The sequence below is a fragment of the Cynocephalus volans genome, chromosome 10, assembly GCF_027409185.1.
Source record: "Cynocephalus volans isolate mCynVol1 chromosome 10, mCynVol1.pri, whole genome shotgun sequence".
Classification (NCBI taxonomy): domain Eukaryota; kingdom Metazoa; phylum Chordata; class Mammalia; order Dermoptera; family Cynocephalidae; genus Cynocephalus; species Cynocephalus volans.
Genome location: NC_084469.1, coordinates 118,490,909 through 118,510,306, shown reverse-complemented (window position 1 = coordinate 118,510,306; position 19,398 = coordinate 118,490,909). Strand labels below are relative to the sequence as shown.

The 19,398-nt window shown below is 42.1% G+C and overlaps 1 protein-coding gene and 1 pseudogene across 3 annotated transcripts in view; both read left to right on the top strand.

Annotated features, from left to right (window-relative positions):
- Window positions 1-19,398, top strand: part of CDH13 (cadherin 13) — a 1,069,738-nt gene that overhangs the window by 250,313 nt on the left and 800,027 nt on the right. The gene's annotated exons all lie outside the window — the stretch shown is intronic.
- LOC134389556 (annexin A2-like) lies at window positions 11,680-12,905 on the top strand (annotated as a pseudogene).

The window sequence follows — 19,398 nt, the reverse complement described above, 5'->3', positions numbered from 1 at the left end:
GCACTCTGTCTGAATGTTTTTTTACATTATTTTTTTAATCCTTGCAATTGTCCTATAAAGAAGGTAATGGAGGATTCATTTTATAGACAAGGCGACTGTGATTCAGAGAATTTAAATCACAGTAAGTGGTGAAGCCGGCCCTCAAGGCTCTGTCAATTGACTTATAGGATCACCCACAGAGACGCTAAATCACACGTGGTGCTGACAACAGCCGCAGCACTGGACGTCTTGGTTAGGTTGAGTTCGCATGGCCACCCTGCTGAATTGTGCATTTCTCAGAGCTGTAGCTCTTAGCTGCGTCCATCTCGGCCCACCCTCCCTGGGGACAGAGTGACCTGGTGGGTGTTTGGCTCTATGAAGGGCCTTTGAATGCTCTGCCCATCCCTGATGGACATACCCACACACGAAGCAGGGGCACTAGCTCATGCTCTCTGAACTTTTATCCCCAGCCATTCCTCCTACCCAGGCCCCTCCTCATTCTGGACCCTCCCAGCTACTCACCAGCCCTTGTCTCCTACTCACTGACTTATGTCGTTTTCTCATCCTCTTGATGATTCTGGTTTCCTAGCCCAGGGCCAGCTCTGGAAAATGCTTCTCACAGTTCAATTGCCCTGGGAATTTTTTAACTTGGAACCCAAACCCTAGCATGTTTACTCCTTAGGGGGCAGTGCATATAGGAAAAGGGAAAGGGACACTTATGGTACAGCACATACGTAAGGGACTTCACAGTAACAAGCCTGGATTAATCCCTAGAGCATCTTAACAAGGCAGGCTTTGGTACTCACATTTCACAAATAGGACCACTGGGTTTGGAGAGATGATGCAGATTGCTAAAGTTCCTGTAGATAGAAAGCAGCGAGTCAAAGTGGGGCCCAGTTCTACTGCTCCCAAGCCCAGTCTCCCTCCCACCCCACCCCACTCCTCTGGAAATCCTAGGATCCTGTGATTTTCTTCTAAATTGCTTTTTCTATTAAAATTATAACGTGTCATTATAATATTTAAGCACACAAATTAACTGGTGCTAATTATGATATTTCAAAAGGTGACAAGCAATTAGAGTGCGATTTAAAGAAAAAAAAAACAACACCTAAATATAACTTGGCATCTTTCATAATAAATATAAACCTTTGTCAGTCAAGACTTTATCTAACCCTGAGATGCCTCAGGTCTAAACAGAACATAAACAGTTTTTGGAAATTCTGATACTTGAGAATGTTTTGGTATCTAAAGCGATTGCAAGGAGCTTTCTATTTAATCTCTAATCCCTGTAAAGAGAGGTTGAAATGATGACTTTCAGCTTATATTGGAAGAATATGTTGGGTTTTTGTCTACATACCCCCATTCATTCATATCCCTTTTTTCCATCCTTTTACACTTTGTGGTAAATTAAGATGAGAAAATTACCTCCCAACAGCGTGCGGTGGCCACAGGGAGGGAGGGAGTAACACGTGGATGTGCAGCTGCAGATGAGGGCTGAGGGCTGTGCATCGCAGTCTCGTCTCTGTGGTCTGTCACTCCAGCCTCCACCCCCTCAAAGCACGATGTGCCAGGAAGCATGTTTAACTGGTAGTCAGTTCACCAGAGCCAGCCTTCTGCTCCTGACCAGCTGGGAGACTTGACTAGTAGGTCAACACTCCATCTGGGCCGTAATTTCCCATGAGGAGCATGCAGCATTTGAACTAGACGAACTTAGGTTTTTTTCCATGGCTCCTGCATTGTATAGGCTCTGACTCTAATTACCGCACTTTGACTCTTCCCTAGAAATTTCTTGCTGAGTCTCTGAAACGCATGTCAGTGATTCTCCAGGGACGTGGTTCTGGGGAAGTAGAGGTCGCATCATTCATGCAGTGAGCTGCTGCTGCAGATGCAGGTTCCACAACCATCCAGTGTGTCAGAAAGGCAGGCAGAGGGTGCCAAGCACTGTTATGTGGGCATCTCTAGACCAGCTAGCTTTTTCAATAGGGGATGATACTGGGGCCAGAGAAGTTAAGTAACTTTCTCAAGGTCACACAGCAATTCATAATATACCTAGATAGTTAAAAGCAAAACAAATGTTTTAACTAATCTTTATAACTTATACTTTTATAACTTTATAACTTTATAATTTAACCAATCTGATAACTGATCAGAGGAGAAAAGATACTACAAGAGGAAGAAGAACTCCATCATTTTCTGCCATGTGAGACCACTGTGTTGCTGTAAAGCCGCCATCAAAGAAGACTCTCACCAGATGTGTTCCCTGGACTTTAGACTCCCCAGCCTCTGAAACTCCTTGCAATCCAGGGACCTTTCTCAAAGGTAGCTTGCCCCATGAGGTCACTGCCACCACCACACCACTGAGCAGCATATCAAAGAATTCCTTCCAACACCCCCAGCACGCCCTGAAAGCAGTTCTGGCTTACCAGAAACTCTGATTTGAATAGAATAAATGGATTTTGAACCAAATCACAAGGAAGTCCCAAAGCTCCATCCTACACTTACAGCCACAGAGTGCCATTACACAAACCTACAGATTGGGAGAAGAAGATCCTGATATGGTCAGGTCGCTTCAAAAAGGAAGATGAAATCCCAGAGACTATCTCAAAACAAGCTGATATAGCAGCAGCGCCCTCAACAGCAGTGGCAGCGGCGGAAGCGGTACCAGCAGTAGCAGCGGCAGTGGAAGAACCGGCGGCAGCGGCAGCACCAGAGGAGCTGGCAGCAGCGGCGTAAGTGGCACCGGCAGTAGTGGTGCCAGCGGCACCAGTGGTAGCAGTGGGAGCGGGGGAAGTGGCGGCAGCGGAGCCAGCGGCAGCGGAGCCGGCAGAAGTGGTGCCGGCGGCAGCAGCGGGGGAAGCAGCAGCAGCAGGAGCGACACCCTGCAGTACTGCCCCGTCACCCAGCAGCCCGGCAGAATCCAAGCTGACCAGAGAGGTGGCATCCCCGGAGAGGCCCAAGACCCGAGGCAACCACACACGCAAGGCACTAGTGGTCAACTGAGTAGTCACTGAGGTAGCCATCCAAATTGGCAACCCCAGCAACATCTTAGTCAGACAATAGTGTCAAACCTGTGGACTGTGAAACCCCCTGCCACAATGAATAAACATCGTAGAAAAGATACCAGAAATACGAAAAATCAAGAAAGTACACCACCCAAAGAAAATAAATCTCAAAATCTAGATCCTATAGAACAAGAAGCCCTTGAAATGATGGACAAGGAATTTCAAGTGATAATTCTAAGGAAACTGAATGAGATACAAGAAAACTCAGCTAGACATCATGATGAAATGAGGAAAAGTATACAGGACCTGAAAGAGGAAATGTACAAGGAAATCAATGCCCTGAAAAAAAATGTAGCAGAACTTGCCGAACTGAAGAAGTTATTCAGTGAAATAAAAAACACAAGGGAGAGTTTAACGAGCAGGCTTGTCGAAGTTGAAGAGAGAACCTCTGAACTTGAAGATGAGCTGTTTGAAATAATACAAGCAGACAAAAAAAAAAAAAAGAAAAGAAAAGAAAAGAAAAAAGAATCAAAGGCATTGAAGAAAATCTGAGAGAGATATCAGACAACCTTAAGTGCTCAAATATTCAAGCCATGGGTATTCCAGAAGGGGAGGAAAAAGGAGATTACATTGAAAACATATTCAACAAAATAGTGGCAAAAAACTTCTCAGGTATAGGAAAAATCACAGATCTTGAGATCCAGGAAGCTCAACTATCTCCAAACGTATTCAACCCAAAAAGGTCTTCTCCAAGACATGTTATAGTCAAATTGGCAAAACTCAAAGACAAAGAGAGAATCTTAAAAGCTGCAAGAGAGAAGCGTCAAATCACCTATAAGGGAACCCCAATCAGGCTATCATCAGACTTTTCATCACAAACCCTAAAAGCTAGAAAGGAATGGGATGATATATTCAAAATACTAAAAGAGAGAGATTGTCAGCCGAGAATACTCTACCCTGCAAGGCTATCCTTCCGAAATGAAGGGCAAATAGTATATTTCTCAGACAAACAAAAACTGCGGGAGTTCACCACCACACGACCACCCTTAGAAGAAATTCTCAAGGGAGTACTGGGTTTGGTTCCTGAAAAATAACTACCACTGCCATAAAAACCCAAGAAAAATCTAAACCCACTAGTATAATAAAATGGCATTCATGAAGAGAAAACAAACAAACAAAAAGGCTATCTACAACCTAAGGAACCAAAAATCACAGAAAACAAACAGTAAGTCAGAAAGCAAGGAACAAAAGACACCTAAGACAACCAAACAACAATCAATAAAATGCTAGGAATAAATCAACACTTTTCAATAACAACTCTTAAGGTAAAAGGCTTAAATTCCCCAATCAAAAGACACAGACTGGCTGACTGGATTAAAAAGGAGGACCCAACTATATGCTGCCTTCAAGAGACCCACTTCACCCATAAAGACTCACATAGACTAAGAGTGAAAGGATGGAAAAAGATTTACCATGCAAACAGAAAAGAAAAACGAGCTGGAGTAGCTATTCTTATATCTGACAAAGTAGACTTTAAACTAAAAGCCATAAAAAGAGACATTGAGGGACACTACGTAATGATAAAAGGACTGATGCATCAAGAAGACATAACAATCATAAATATGTACACACCCAATGTTGCAGGGGCCAGATTTATAAAACAAACTCAATTAGACCTAAAGAAGGAAATAGACACTAATACCATAATAGCAGGGGAAAGGAACACCCCACTGTCAATATTGGACAGATCATCTAGGCAAAGAATCAGCAGAAAAACACAAGATCTAAACAATACTCTAGACCAATTGGACATGGCAGATATCTACAGAACATTCCATCCAACAACCTCAGAATATTCATTCTTCTCATCAGCACATGGATAATTCTCCAGGATAGATCACATATTAGGTCACAAATCAAGTCTCAACAAATTCAAAAAAATTGGAATTATCCCATGTATTTTCACAGACCATAATGGATTAAAATGAGAAAACAATAACAAATGAAATTCTGGAAACTATACAAACACATGGAAATTAAACAGCATTCTACTTAATGACATATGGGCCCAAGAAGAAATCAAGCAGGAAATCAAAAAATTTATTGAAACTAATGAAAATAATGATACATCATACCAAAACCTGTGGGATACTGCAAAAGCAGTATTAAGGGGGATATTTATTGCATTAAATGCTCACCTCAGAAGAATGGAAAGATGGCAAGTGAACAACCTAACACTTCACCTTAAAGATCTAGAAAAACAAGAACAATCAAAACCTAAAGTTAGCAGACAGAAAAAAATCATTAAGATCAGAGCAGAACTTAATGATATTGAAACACAAAAAACAATACAAAAGATCAATGAATCTAAAAGTTGGTTTTTTGAAAAGATAAATAAAATTGACAAACCATTAGCATGGCTAACAAAAAAAAAAGAAGAAAGAAGATTCAAATAACAAAAATTAGAAATGAAAAAGGTGATATTACAACTGATTCGTCTGAAATACAAGGAATCATTCGAGACTACTATAGAGATCTATACACCAACAAGTTTGAAAATCTGGAGGAAATGGATAAATTTCTGGACACACACAAGCTCCCAAAACTGAGCCATGAAGATGTAGAAAATCTGAATAGACCAATAACAATAAAGGAGATTGAATCGGTTATCAGAAGGCTCCCAACAAAGAAAAGCCCAGGACCAGATGGATTCACAGCAGAATTTTACCAAACATTCAAAGAGGAATTGACACCGATTCTTTACAAACTATTCCAAAAGATTGAAATGGACGCAAATCTCCCAAACTCATTCTATGAAGCAAACATCATCCTGATACCAAAACCAGGTAAAGATATAACCAAAAAAAGAAAACTACAGGCCGATATCCTTGATGAATATAGATGCAAAAATCCTCAGTAAAATACGAGCAAACAGAATACAGCAAGACATACGTAAAATTATTCACCACGATCAAGTGGGATTCATCCCAGGGATGCAAGGTTGGTTCAACATGCACAAATCAATAAATGTGATACACCATATTAATAAACTCAAACACAAGGACCATATGATCATCTCTATAGATGCTGAAAAAGCATTTGATAAAATTCAACACTCATTCTTGACAAAGACCCTCTGTAAGTTAGGTATAGATGGAAAGTATCTCAACATAATTAAAGCCATTTATGGTAAACCCACTGCCAATATCATCCTGAATGGGGAAAAGCTGAAAGCTTTTCCTTTAAGAACAGGAACTAGACAAGGATGCCCACTCTCACCACTCCTATCCAACATCGTATTGGAAGTACTAGTCAGAGCAATCAGAGAAGAGAAGGAAATAAAGGGCATCCAGACTGGAAAAGATGAAGTCAAACTGTCCCTGTTTGCAGATGACATGATCCTATATATTGAACAGCCTAAAGCCTCTACAAAAAAACTCTTGGAGGTGATAAATGATTTCAGCACAGTTGCAAGATACAAAATCAACACACAAAAATCAGTAGCATTCTATTCTCCAATAGTGAACATGCAGAAAGAGAAATCAAGAAGGCCTGCCCATTTACAATAGCCACCAAAAATATAAAATACTTAGGAATTGAGTTAACCCAGGAGGTGAAAAATCTCTATAATGAGAACTACAAACCACTGCTGAGAGAAATTAGAGAGGATACAAGAAGATGGAAAGATATCCCATGCTCTTGGATTGGAAGAATCAACATAGTGAAAATGTCCATACTACCCAAAGTGATATAAAAATTCAATGCAATCCTCATCAAAATTCCAATGACATTTTTCTCAGGAATGGAAAGAACTATCCAGACATTTATATGGAATAACAAAAGACCACGCATAGCCAAAGCAACACTGAGCAAAAAAAATAAATCTGGAGGCATAACACTACCTGACTTTAAACTATACTACAAAGCTATAATTACCAAAACAGTATGGTACTGGCATAAAAACAGACACACTGATCAATGGAATAGAATAGAGAATCCAGAAATCAACCCACACACCTACAGCCATCTGATCTTTGACAAAGGCACCAAGCTTATACACTGGGGAAGAGACTGCCTCTTTAGCAAATGGTGCTGGGAGAACTGGATATCCATATGCAGGAGAATGAAACTAGACCCATACCTTTCACCATACACTAAAGTCAACTCAAAATGGATTAAAGAATTAAATATACACCCTGAAACAATAAAACTTCTTAAAGAAAACGTAGGAGAGACACTTCAGGAAATAGGACTGGACACAGACTTCATGAATATGACCCCAAAAGCACGGGCAACCAAAGGAAAAATTAACAAATGGGATTATATCAAACTAAAGAGCTTCTGCACAGCAAAAGAAACAATTAACAGAGTTAAAAGACAACCAACAGAGTGGGAGAAAATATTTGCAAAATATACATCTGACAAAGGATTAATATCCAGAATATACAAGGAACTCAAACAACTTTACAAGAAAAACATGAGCAACCCAATTAAAAAATGGGCAAAAGAGCTAAGTAGGCATTTCTCTAAGGAAGATATACAAATGGCCAACAGACATATGAAAAAATGCTCAACATCACTCAGCATCCGGGAAATGCAAATCAAAAGTACACTGAGATACCATCTCACCCCAGTTAGGATGGCTAAAATCCAAAAGACTGAATGATAAATGCTGGTGAGGTTGCAGAGAAAAAGGAACTCTCATACATTGTTGGTGGGACTGCAAAATGGTGCAGCCTCTATGGAAAATGGTATGGAGGTTCCTCAAACAATTGCAGATAGATCTGCCATATGACCCAGCTATCCCACTGCTGGGAATATACCCAGAGGAATGGAAATCATCAAGTCAAAAGTATACCTGTTCCCCAATGTTCATTGCAGCACTCTTCACAATAGCCAAGAGTTGGAACCAGCCCAAATGTCCACCATCGGATGAGTGGATACGGAAAATGTGGTATATCTACACAATGGAATACTACTCAGCTATAGAAATGATTGAAATATTGCCATTTGCAACAACATGGGTGGACCTTGAGAGAATTATATTAAGTGAAACAAGTCAGGCACAGAAAGAGAAATACCACATGTTCTCATTTATTGGTGGGAGCTTATAATAAATAAATAAATTCACACACACATAAAAAAACCGGGGGGGGGGGGGCGCAGAAGAAGACATAACAACTACAATTCCTTGAAATTGATACGACAAGCAAACAGAAAGGACATTGTTGGGTGGGAGGGGGGAGAGGGAAGAGGGAGGGAGGTTTCGGTAAAGGACCACAATAGTCAACCACATTGTATATAGACAAAATAAAATTAAGAAAAAAATAAAATAAGATAAAATAAATAAAGAGGAAGAAGAAAAGAACTTGGAATGTTGTAAATTAAATTTTGTGAGTGTGTGTCAGAAAGAGAATCGTCACAGAAAATTTTTAAAAAAAACACTTCTAAAGGAAAATCAGAATTTCCTTAACAAAAATGTTCAAAATAATGACTCAATACAAAGTATCAGAAACCATATACTCCTTAAACCAGTGCTTGCTGTCTGATAAAATTATAATGTAAGTTTCAGTTTTCTAGTAGCCACATCAAAAAAGTGAAAAGAACCAGGCGAAATTAATTTTAGTGATGCACTGTAACCTAATGTATCTAAAGTGTTATCTCAGCATATAGTCAATGTAATAAATGATGGAGATATTTTACTGTTTTGCACTAAGTCTTTGAAACCGGTGTGCATTTATTTTGCACGTTTGGCATGCCTCAGTTTACATGAACCACATTTCACATGCTTCATAACCACAGCTGGCTGTTGGCCGCCATTACTGCACAGTGTGGTGAGAGATGCTGTCTCCGTTCTACCCCAGCTCTATCAGAATTTATCTTTCAGAAGAATATGTAAGTACACTGTGATTAGTAAAAAATACATATATGTGTGTGTTTATGTAAGTATATATGCATCTATCTATTTAGAGAGAGAGAGAGCTTCTCTAAAAAAGCATGGAAAGAGAAACTCTGACACTATTTCCTTGAGCCAGATGGAGAAGTTTCTGCAGATTCCATTACTCCATTTCAGGCTTTCAGATTTTCAGAAGCCCTTTATTAGAGGGTTTATAGATTAGTAGACTCCCCACTAAGCTTATAGAGTAGCAGACCCCAAGGTGGCAATGATGAGGGCACATTTAGCACATGATTGGTCCTTAGTCCCCATTTTTCTGATGTGAGTAGTCAGCTTTGAGAAGTTAGTTTTTGTTACTACATCAAAGTGCTGCCCATTTGTGCAGGAAACCCCTCAAGGCCATTGTGAGCCAATTTGTATTGTAAGAATTGGTATCTACCATGTCCTAAAAAGAGTGGGAACCATAAAAGGGTATTTCCTTGCTAATGTACTGGTAAGAGAGGGATGTAACAAAGTCCAGCTTCTCGTTGCCAAGGGTTTAAATGAGTGGACGCACCTGAAAATGCCTCCTACATACAAAACTCTCACATTGGTTTTCTAGAGCTGCAGTAATAGATCACCACATATTTGAATGGCTTAAGACAACAGAAATTTATTTTCTCGCAGTTCTGATGGCTGGAACTTTGAAATTGAGGTGTCTGCAGGGTCGTGCTCCCTTTGAAGGCTCTAGGGGAGGACCCTTCCTTACCCCTTCCTAGCTTCTGGTAGTTTCCAGCGGTCCTTGACCTTCCCTGGCTTACAGATGCTTCACATCAATCTCTGTTCTCATTATCACATGACCTTCTCCTCAGTCTCTCTGTGTTTGTGTGTCCTCTGTCTTCTTATAAGGACACTGGTCATTGGATTTAGGGCCCTCCCTAATTCAGTATGACTTTATCTTAATTTGACCACATCTATGAAGAGGTTAATTCACATCTGTGATTCACATTCTGAGGTTCTGGATGAACATGAGTTTTGGGTGGACATTATTCAGTCAAGTACAGCTGTCAATAAAAGCTTCCTCCCAAGATCCTTCTCTCTAGTGCAATGGTCTACTATTCAAGGTCAACTCTGTAGGTTAATTTGGAATGTGAAATTTTGGGATAGAAATGGGATCTGATGATCGCCTCGTTCAATGAAATCCTTTCTTTACATGGAATTTTAGATGCAATGAAGGCCAGAAAAGAAAACAGAGCAAAGCACAGGTGGTATGTTGTATGGGTGACCCTCAGTGGCCCCCTGTGGTCTCCTCCTCTTTGCCCATCGCTAGGCTCTCAGCAGACTTTCATAGTGTCCCGAGGGCTCCATAGCCCCTCTTTAATCATAATCCCTTCATTGCATAGATCAAGAACCAGTGTTTAGAGAGACACAGTGAGTTCTCCAAAATCACACCACGACTTGAATCTCTGCCTTGTTTCAGCTGCGAAGTGTCCAGACTATCAGCCCATCCATCTTTCCATTACTAACCAGGGGCAGTTGTATATTTTTCTTTGGAAAGAGAAAAACAAAACATTTCATGCTTGGCAATTTTTCTTCTTGCAAAACTGTAAAAGAAAGTTTATGGTGAACTCAAATCCATGACAACGCCTGTATTGCCCCATGTGGCTTTTCTATGTCCAACTAGCCGAAAAGACCTCTGGAGTCATCTACATTATGACCAGAGGACCTTCCAGAATGTTTCAGAAAGTGCCAGCTGCAAGAGCAAGTAGGGCCAGCCAGTGATGAAAATTTATTCCATATGAACAGGGTTGATGAACCCATGGTAGAGCCTGGAACCTTGGGAGGTCAAAGGTGACCTCGATCACCTCCATGCAATGAGCATGGCACCCCAGGTTAGCACAGAGACCACCTGACCATCAGCTATAGGCATCAGATAAATTTGAACACATTTTTAAAAATTCAGAGGCTGTATATGAGTGCATTCTCATTTTAAATAATTCCAAGAAACAGATATCCTCCTTTTCTCCTTCCAACCATATTCTTCTCTTAGCGGTAACCACCATTATTAGTTTCAGGGATATCCTTCTAGACCGAATTTTGAGATATAGTTGAGTTAAATATAAGAGAGATACTACTATATGCATTTTTATGTAATGTGCATTTTAACTTTATAAGTCATTTCAAACTATTCTTTTGTGTGGATGTATACGCATGGGGTATAGATGAGGAAACAGGCATTTCTTCCCAGTTTTTGTCAATACACATGAGGAAGATGTTATTAATGTTCACCAATAGTTGGTCCTTTTCTGCTCCCTGGTCATAAGAGATTATACTTCCCTACCTTCTTGATGTTAGCCATGGTCATGCCACGGGATCTGACAACTGAAATGTATGTGGAAGATGCATGGGTCTCTTCTAGGCCACAGCATATAATTGCTGGTGCTCAAATTGACAATCCTCTCTTCTCATCCCATAAAATGCTGGCATTGTAGCTATCTGTGTACCTGGATGTCTATGATGGTCAGAATCCTGCTGCTCACCTGCATGGGACATGTGGCATAGGCAAGAAATAAATCTTTGTTGCCTGACATCATAGAGACTTTGGAGTTATTTGTTATTGCTACAGAACCTGCCTATCACTGGCTGATATAGCCATGAGCAACCCATACATTCTGCTTTATGCACATGTGACTGTGTTTCTCCAGTAACAAATGTCTATCGCAAAGATAAAATATTAAATTACTTTTTTTAATTGTCACATAGTTGGTTGTACATATCTGTGGGGTACAGAGCTGAATATCAATACATGTGTGCACGCTCAGCATCTGGGGACACTCACAGCTCTCGGCGCCTGGCCTGGCTTCTTTCAAAATGTCTACTGTTAATCAAATTCTGTGTAAGTTCAGCCTGGAGGGTGATCACTCTACACCCCCTGTCAAAGCCTATACCAACTATGACGCAGAATGGGATGCTTTGAACATTGAAACGGCCATCAGGACCAAAGGTATGGATGAGTCACCATCGTCAATGTTTTGATCAGCCACAGCAATCCACAGAGACAGGATATTGGCTTCGCCTACCAGAAAAGGACCAAAAAGGACCTTGCATCAGCATTGAAGTCAGCCTTTTCCGGCCACCTGGAGACGGTGATTTGGGACCTATTGAAGAAACCTGCTTGGTATGAGGCTTCCAAGTGAAAAGCCTCCATGAAGGAGCTGGGAACTGACACAGACTCCATCTTTGAGATCATCTGCTCCAGGACCAACCAGGAGCTGCAGGAGATTGACAGAGTCTGCAAAGAAATGTACAAGACCGATCTGGAGAAGGACATTGTTTCCAACACATCCAGTGACTTCTGCAAGCTGATGGTTGCCCATGCAAAGGGTAGAAGAGCAGATAGCTCTGTCATTGATTATGAATAGATTGACCAAGATGCCCAGGATCTTTTTGATGCTGGAGTGAACAGGAAATGAACCGATGTTCCCAAGTGGACCAGCGTCATGACGGAGCAGAGCGTGTGCTTGACGCTCCAGAAAGTATTTGAAAGTTACAAGAGCCACAGCCCTTATGACACGTTGGAGAGCATCAAGAGGGAGGTTAAAAGAGACCTGGAAAATGCTTTCCTAAACCTAGTCCAGTGCATTCAGAACAAGCCCCTGTATTTTGCTGATCACCTGTACGACTCCACGAAAGGCAAGGGGACTCACGATAAAGTCCTGATTAGAATCTTGGTCTCCCACAGTGAAGTGGACATGTTGAAAATTAGGTCTGAAGTCAAGGGAATGTATTGCAGGTCCCTGTACTATTATATCCAGCAAGACACTAAGAGCAACTACCAGAAAGCGCTGCTGTACCGATGGTGTGGAGATGACTGGAGCCCGACATGGTGTGAGCATCTGGAGTGGTGCTGCCTGTGCTTCCAGCTGACAGTTGTAGAAAATCAGATTGCGACTAACAGCCCCCTCATGCCCGTCCCTGGGAGGATGATGTTAGCGTTGCCTCCTGGCCTTATTTCAGCTGTCAAAGCATCACCTGGCTTTCCCATCTAGTCTCTTCTTTAAGCCAAAGAAGTGAGCATTCCAAGGAGTTGGAAGTGAAGTCTATGATGTGGAGCACTCTGCCTCTTGTGTACTCTGTCGTAAACAGATGAATAGTAGAAATTTTACTTTAGGGGGAAAACAAAAATACCTGTGTGCAATATGTGATGCTCAAATCAGGATAATTGGTATATTAAATATTATACAATGTAAATTGCTTTTAAAGCATCTTCTTACCCATCCAGCCCCTACCTCTTGTCTCTCAGCTTCTCTGCATCTCTTGACTTTAGACTCTCTGTACTATTTATTCATGGTTTATTAGACAAATATCTTCCCCAGACAAACCTGGAACTCCCTGGAGTCTGCCAGTTCTTTAGCCCAAGCCTCTGGGGTTAGTGATTGTTTCATTAAACTCCAATCTCAAGGCTAATCCCCACTGGAAAATTCGCTCTGTCCAATAAGAAAGCTCCCAGGCTGAGTCTTGAGCCACTACACAGGCTGCACCGGTGTTTAGTGGTGTTCATTGGCAGCCACCTGACACTGTATTTCTCTCTGCACTGTCCTAGAGTGACTGACACTGTATAAAGGGATTACTTTCTGGTTTGGAAGGTAAGAAATTAGAGAATGGGATTTCCAAAGCCACATTCTCTCCTTGGGAGCACGGTGAGAGTATTCATTCCTACCAAGGGCCAACCATGCTTCAGGCTTCCCAGCCGATGAGTTCATTCAGCTCTGACCTGTGCAGCCTGCGGGGCAGCGAACAGGCTGCAGGTTTCTTTGAGGTGGGTGATGCCTTCCCCCAGGAGCTAGAAATGGGGTAAAGATGCTAAGGTTGATGTAGACTCGGGACTCAGCCCAGCTTCAGGATAAGGCAGCCCCATCACTTCTGGGCTGGAGCTCCCGGGGTGGGGAGTCCCTAAATCATATGTTGATGGGAAACGTAGCAAGGTCAGAACCAAACCAGAGCTTTCAGAGCTCCATAACTGAATCCAGTAGTTCCCCTGAGTGCTGAAAGTCTTTACCGCTTTCATTCCCTCGCCCACCTCATAGGGGTGGGAGGCATCATGTGGCCTCTGTGATAAACAAACTTCTGCCCAGAGAGGCCAACTGAGAGTCTATGGCAGTGTCCAAGAATGGCTCATCAGGCCAGCCGAGTGTACCCACGTGATGACTTCCTTCCCAGCATGGTTCTCTCCTCATCCCAAGACTGCCATGGCCCTCTGAAGTCAATGATCAGTGTCTTTGCATCTTTTAGGACAAAGTGACCTGGAGGGTGCCCTGCAGGAGGCTGCATTCTGACTCTTGATGTCGCCTCCTGTGTGCTGTACAATCCTGGATAAATCCTTCTTCTCTCTGACTCTGTGTCTCCATCTATAAAATGGGGACAGAATTAGTGCCTACCTCATAGGGTGATAGTCAGGATTAAGAGAATTAACCCAAACCAAGTGTTCTGAAGGTTCATATGGGAATATTGCTTGTGGACTTGACACAGCCCCCAGTAGGCGTGGGCATTCAGAGGGTGTCATCCTTCTCTTGGCCCCTCACTCATGGCCTAACATCATCTGCTGGGCCTAGATCCCCTCATACCAGCTGAGGATCGTCTTAGTTTGGGTGCCCTGTGAGCAGATCCTAAACAACAGTTCAAGGGCAATGAGTTTTGGAAGAGGAAGGAAGCACGGGTAGAGGAGGGGTGTACCGAGACAGGGAAGGAAAGTCAGCTGGCTAGTGAGTTGTGCTAGGAAGACGCTCAGTTATTCCAGCTGAGGGGCGAGGAGCTCTGGGGAGTGTCGACACCTGCTCCAGTCCTCGTCTAAAGTCTAGCAGAGGAAGTTGGAGAAGAAATCAGCTCTTCTCTGAAAGAGCAATGGCTCGGTTGGAACAGGGTGGGCATGGAGTTCTGAGAAAGGGAGCTTCAAGAAACGAGGGCAGAGCTCCAGCTATGGCCTCCTTTCCCCCAGCGACTTGACGGGCTCCTGCTAGAAGCAGGATTTGGATTCTAGAGCAAACTTCTACCTAGGACAGCTGACACCACCCCCTGTGCGGGGCCCAGCACAGTCCACTTACTGGTAATGATAATAATGTTTGAAATCCATTAAGTACTATGTGCCCTGTATACTATCTGAACCCATGTAATTGTTACAGAAATGCCTTCAGGTGGATGCCTTTTTATCCCCATTTTACAGAAAAAAAAAAAAAAGGAGCCTAAGGTTTAGCACTTTGAAGCAAATTGTCCGTTGTATGTTTTTTCCAACTCAATTGTCTGTGTCTTAACCATGACTCCTGCCAATACTGTTCTCTCTAAAAGGTGCCATCCGTCTCCCATCCTGATGTCCTCAAACAATGAAAATATGTCCAAAAGATAACACAGAAAAGAACCTAATGCTGTGATGATTTTTAAGGCGGCTCATCCTTTCTTGAAGCCTGGTCAGCACGGGCGCAGGTGCACATGCATGTCATTCGGGGGCTGGGGGTGGAGGGCAGCCATCCTGGACTCTGCACCTCACAAGCAAGCAGACAGTATGGAAGTTACACGCTCCATTTAGACTAGAGTTCTCTACTACAAAATCGTCCCTGCAGTACATTAATCAGACTCTCCAAATTTGTTTAACTCATTATTTATAACATCATTAAATCTAGTGACACCAAAAGGTGTCACCATGAGCGTCAGGCAAGTCTGATTTTAATTCTCGGAAAATGTGTAAAATGTCTTTTTCCCCCTCCCTCCTCCACACTTATCAGGGATGGTGAATGGAAGCAATGTTAAATTTGCACGATGTGCAATGGTCTAAACGTTCACTGAATCCTAATTGACTTAATGTCCTGTTGCCTTTTGAAACTGGATGATGAAATGGAACCCTGAGACAGCTTAAACAGAACTCAGGCCTGGGTGCTTTCTGCAAAATGGCCCAATTTGGTAGTTACAGTGCTAGGATTGTATGTGCAGTGATCAAATCCTTTGTTTTCAATTGTCCTTTTTATGGCCAGTTAAGACAGTCTTAGGATATAGATTTAATATCAGAGTAGTCTAATGTAACAGACTGAAGCATGCCCTCCGATCACAGGGAGACTGTCTTTTTGTCACAGTGGTTCTCCAGGTAAGTTTTACAGGCTCTATTTTTGAACTTTACTCGAAAGGTTGAAGCAGCACATTTTGGAAATGGTTTTGTAAACCATAACGAAGGTGTCTTTCTTTAGCAGCTTCCTGCTCAAAGACGCCAGCGTGCTTTACAAACTTATCAAAATGATATACAGGGATCATTTTCGTCTCTGCTGAGATACAGGGGCCCAGAGGGATCTTGCAGTCACTGGTGAAAAATCTTTGTGTGCTGAGTCAACAGCAGGGAGGGAGTGTTCAGCATCGAAAACATCCTCCCAAACTGGAGAGCCTGTTCAGATGGTCACAAGAGCCGTGGTCTAGTCTACCACGTGTCCCAGGAGACACTTGCGTAGAAAAGGGCCATGTGAGTTTTGGTAGTTGTCTATCCCAGACAGCGTGGTTGTATAGCTCCTGCAAAGCCAATTCTTCCTTTGGATTCATTTGTTTCCTACCAGGTACTTTAGGTACCCTCTGACATATACACTCTGAAAAACAGGCATGTTTCATTGCTCTTCATGTTTTAGCATTGTAGATCGTCAGAGGGGGAAATGGACACATTACAGCTCTTGAATGCCAATTAACCACAGGGAAGAGCTGTCTGAATTACCACATAACACAGAGCAAAGGCAGTCTTTGCTCTAAAAGATGTATTCAAAGCATTTCTGAACAGAAGTCTTTTGGGTTCTGTTTTAATTAATAGTTTAAAATAATTCATATTTAATGTATCAGATGTTTTCCATGTAGACGATGATGTTTAAATGCCTTCAGACTGCGTTCCTTTTTACCCTATGGGTTCTACCTGGAGTCCAAAGCTCAGTTTCATGGAGCAAGCCTTTATTGGTCACCTTCTATGTACACTACCATGTTCAAGATGCAATAGGGGATCCAGAAATGAACTAACCCACAGGCTCCCGGGGACCCAGTGTCGTAGGAAAAAGAGTCATGTGTAAATGATTGAAATAAAAGGAAGACTGTTAAATGCCATGATAGATACATCTACATAAAACCTGGTAGCATATTTGGGATGTAGACAGCATTTCTATATGTTTATTGAAATATTTAATTGTCATATGTATTCATTTTAGTTTTTAAGTCAAAAAACAGGAGATACGAAGAATATTCTCCACTGGGCGATGGTTGTGGGATACATAAGATTTATACTTCTGCATTTTTACGTGACACATTTAGGTTTTTCTTAAGTAACATTGAATTGACCAAACTTGCAGTTAACATGTGGCAAACTAGAATTATGTAGAAATGTTCAAAGCAGAACTAGAAAATTCCCACATCCACGCTCACACGGCCACTAGTTGTAAAAGTGATCATTCACAAACATAAGAGAGCAAATAAAAACAGAAGGCCTTTGTCATTAAACCAACATGACATGAAAACACATGGGGACCATGGCCAGTGAGGAGGGAGGCTGAATGTCGCTGCTTTCATCCCTGAGGACAATGGGGAAAAAGATGCTCACAAGAGGGAAGGAAGGGCCACGCTGGCTGTGATGAAAGGCTAGCGGGTGCTGTGGGACAGAGAGAAAAGCCCCTGTGCTGGCCTCCGCCTGTGAGCCCTGCAGAAGGGCGTGCAGGGTGAAGCCACAGGCGCCCTAGTGTGGGGAGAGAATATTTCAACTCAGGTTCAGAGAAAAATTTAGACACTTAAAAAAAACCAGATACCTAATACAAAGCACAATAATGAAAGAAAGAAAAGTTCTTAAAAGGGAAAATTCTGGTTACATAACTGCGAAAACCTGAAAGAGAGTTGAGAAAGGAAGGTGGGGGAGGGGAGGAGGAGAGAGAAAATAACACATCCAAAAGCCATGTTCACAAGACGTAGACTTCTCACCTAAACCCAGCTTAAAGGAGAGCATATAAAATAAACCAATGTATGAAGGTACTTAAAAAGTTCGTGGAAAAACAGAATTAAAAGATAACATGAATCTTTCCATTTTTTGAAGTACCCTTGTATGTATGAAGGACATGACCCATCACAACTGTATGGGATCCTAAAGCTTCCTGACAATTGCAAATTTCAAATAAGTCAAAGACGGTGGGAAGAGGAGCAGGCAGCTGTGGACAGAGCTGGGGTGGGGAGGCCAGTGTCCTGGTGAAACATGGCAGAGTGAATGCAGCGCCTCAGAGGCTCAGGTCTCCTCCAGTTCTATGATCAAAGAAAATAATTGTCGCCCTGTAAAAGGGTTGAACAAATATAAATAGGGGAAGATACTTGAGAAGATGGTAAAAGTGTATCCTCTTGGTTTAACAAGTTCACATCTATAAGACTAGATGAATCATTTCTTAGAAGGCGCTGAGAAAATTTGATCCCAGCAACAGTGTCTATAATTTTTGAGACATCATGAAGAGGAGAGGTATGAATAGATATGAAAAGGGGAATGGTCAATATTTTTAAAAAAATACAGATGAAATCTGGAAACTAAAGACCAGTGAAGCTAAGCTTAAGCCCCAGTAGAGTTCCGAACAGATATATGCATTTATTATGATCCATCAATACATCCCTATTCATTTAGCAAATATTAATAAGTACCTACCGGGTGCTAGCCACTAGGAATGTATTAGAAAACACAGTAGAAATAGTCCCTGTCTTAATGGAAACTAGAGTCAAATGGGGGAATTATTAAAACATGTTTTGTGTATTCTAAGAGGGTGGTAGTGAGATATAGCTGCTATAAAGGATAATATCAAGATTAAGGTGGAGTCACAAGTCCTGTGTTAGTCAGGACATTTACTGTTCCAAGTGCCAGAAACTCAGCTCAAACCGGCTGATGCAAATAGTGTCTCAAGGCTCGTGTTTGTGAGAAGTTCATGGATAAACCTGGCTTCAAACCTGACTGGGCGTATAAACTCAGACACCCCCGCCACCAGGACTTCATCTCCAGCTCTCTGTGTGGCTTTCTTCTGTGTCGGCTCCATTCCCTACCCCCACCCCTAACCCCCACTCACCTCCCCGCCCCCGCACTCTCTCCCCTTATGGTATAAGATAGTAGTTGCCAGCAGTTCCAGACTCACATTCTATTTTCACAGCTACTTCAACAGAAAGAATCCATATTTTTCCCCACGGTTCAAAAAAACTAAAGTACATAATGAAGCTCACTTTTATCCACATTAGTCACATGTACCTTCCTGAATCAGTTATGTGGCCAAAGAAGAAAAATTCACTGGTGATCCTGGCCTGGGTCAAGGTCAAATGCCCCCATCTGCAACCAGGAATGGAATCAGCCCATCTATGAACATGAACCAAGAGCCTTGGGGAGCAGGGCACCTCCCTACAGACAGAAAAAGGATGCTGGGCAGACAGAGCTAGGTCTCTGCTGTAGTCCCCTCTGTGGACTGCACTGGTCAGAGGCCACCAGAAGTGTCAGGACCTTATACTCCATTTCATCTTATATTC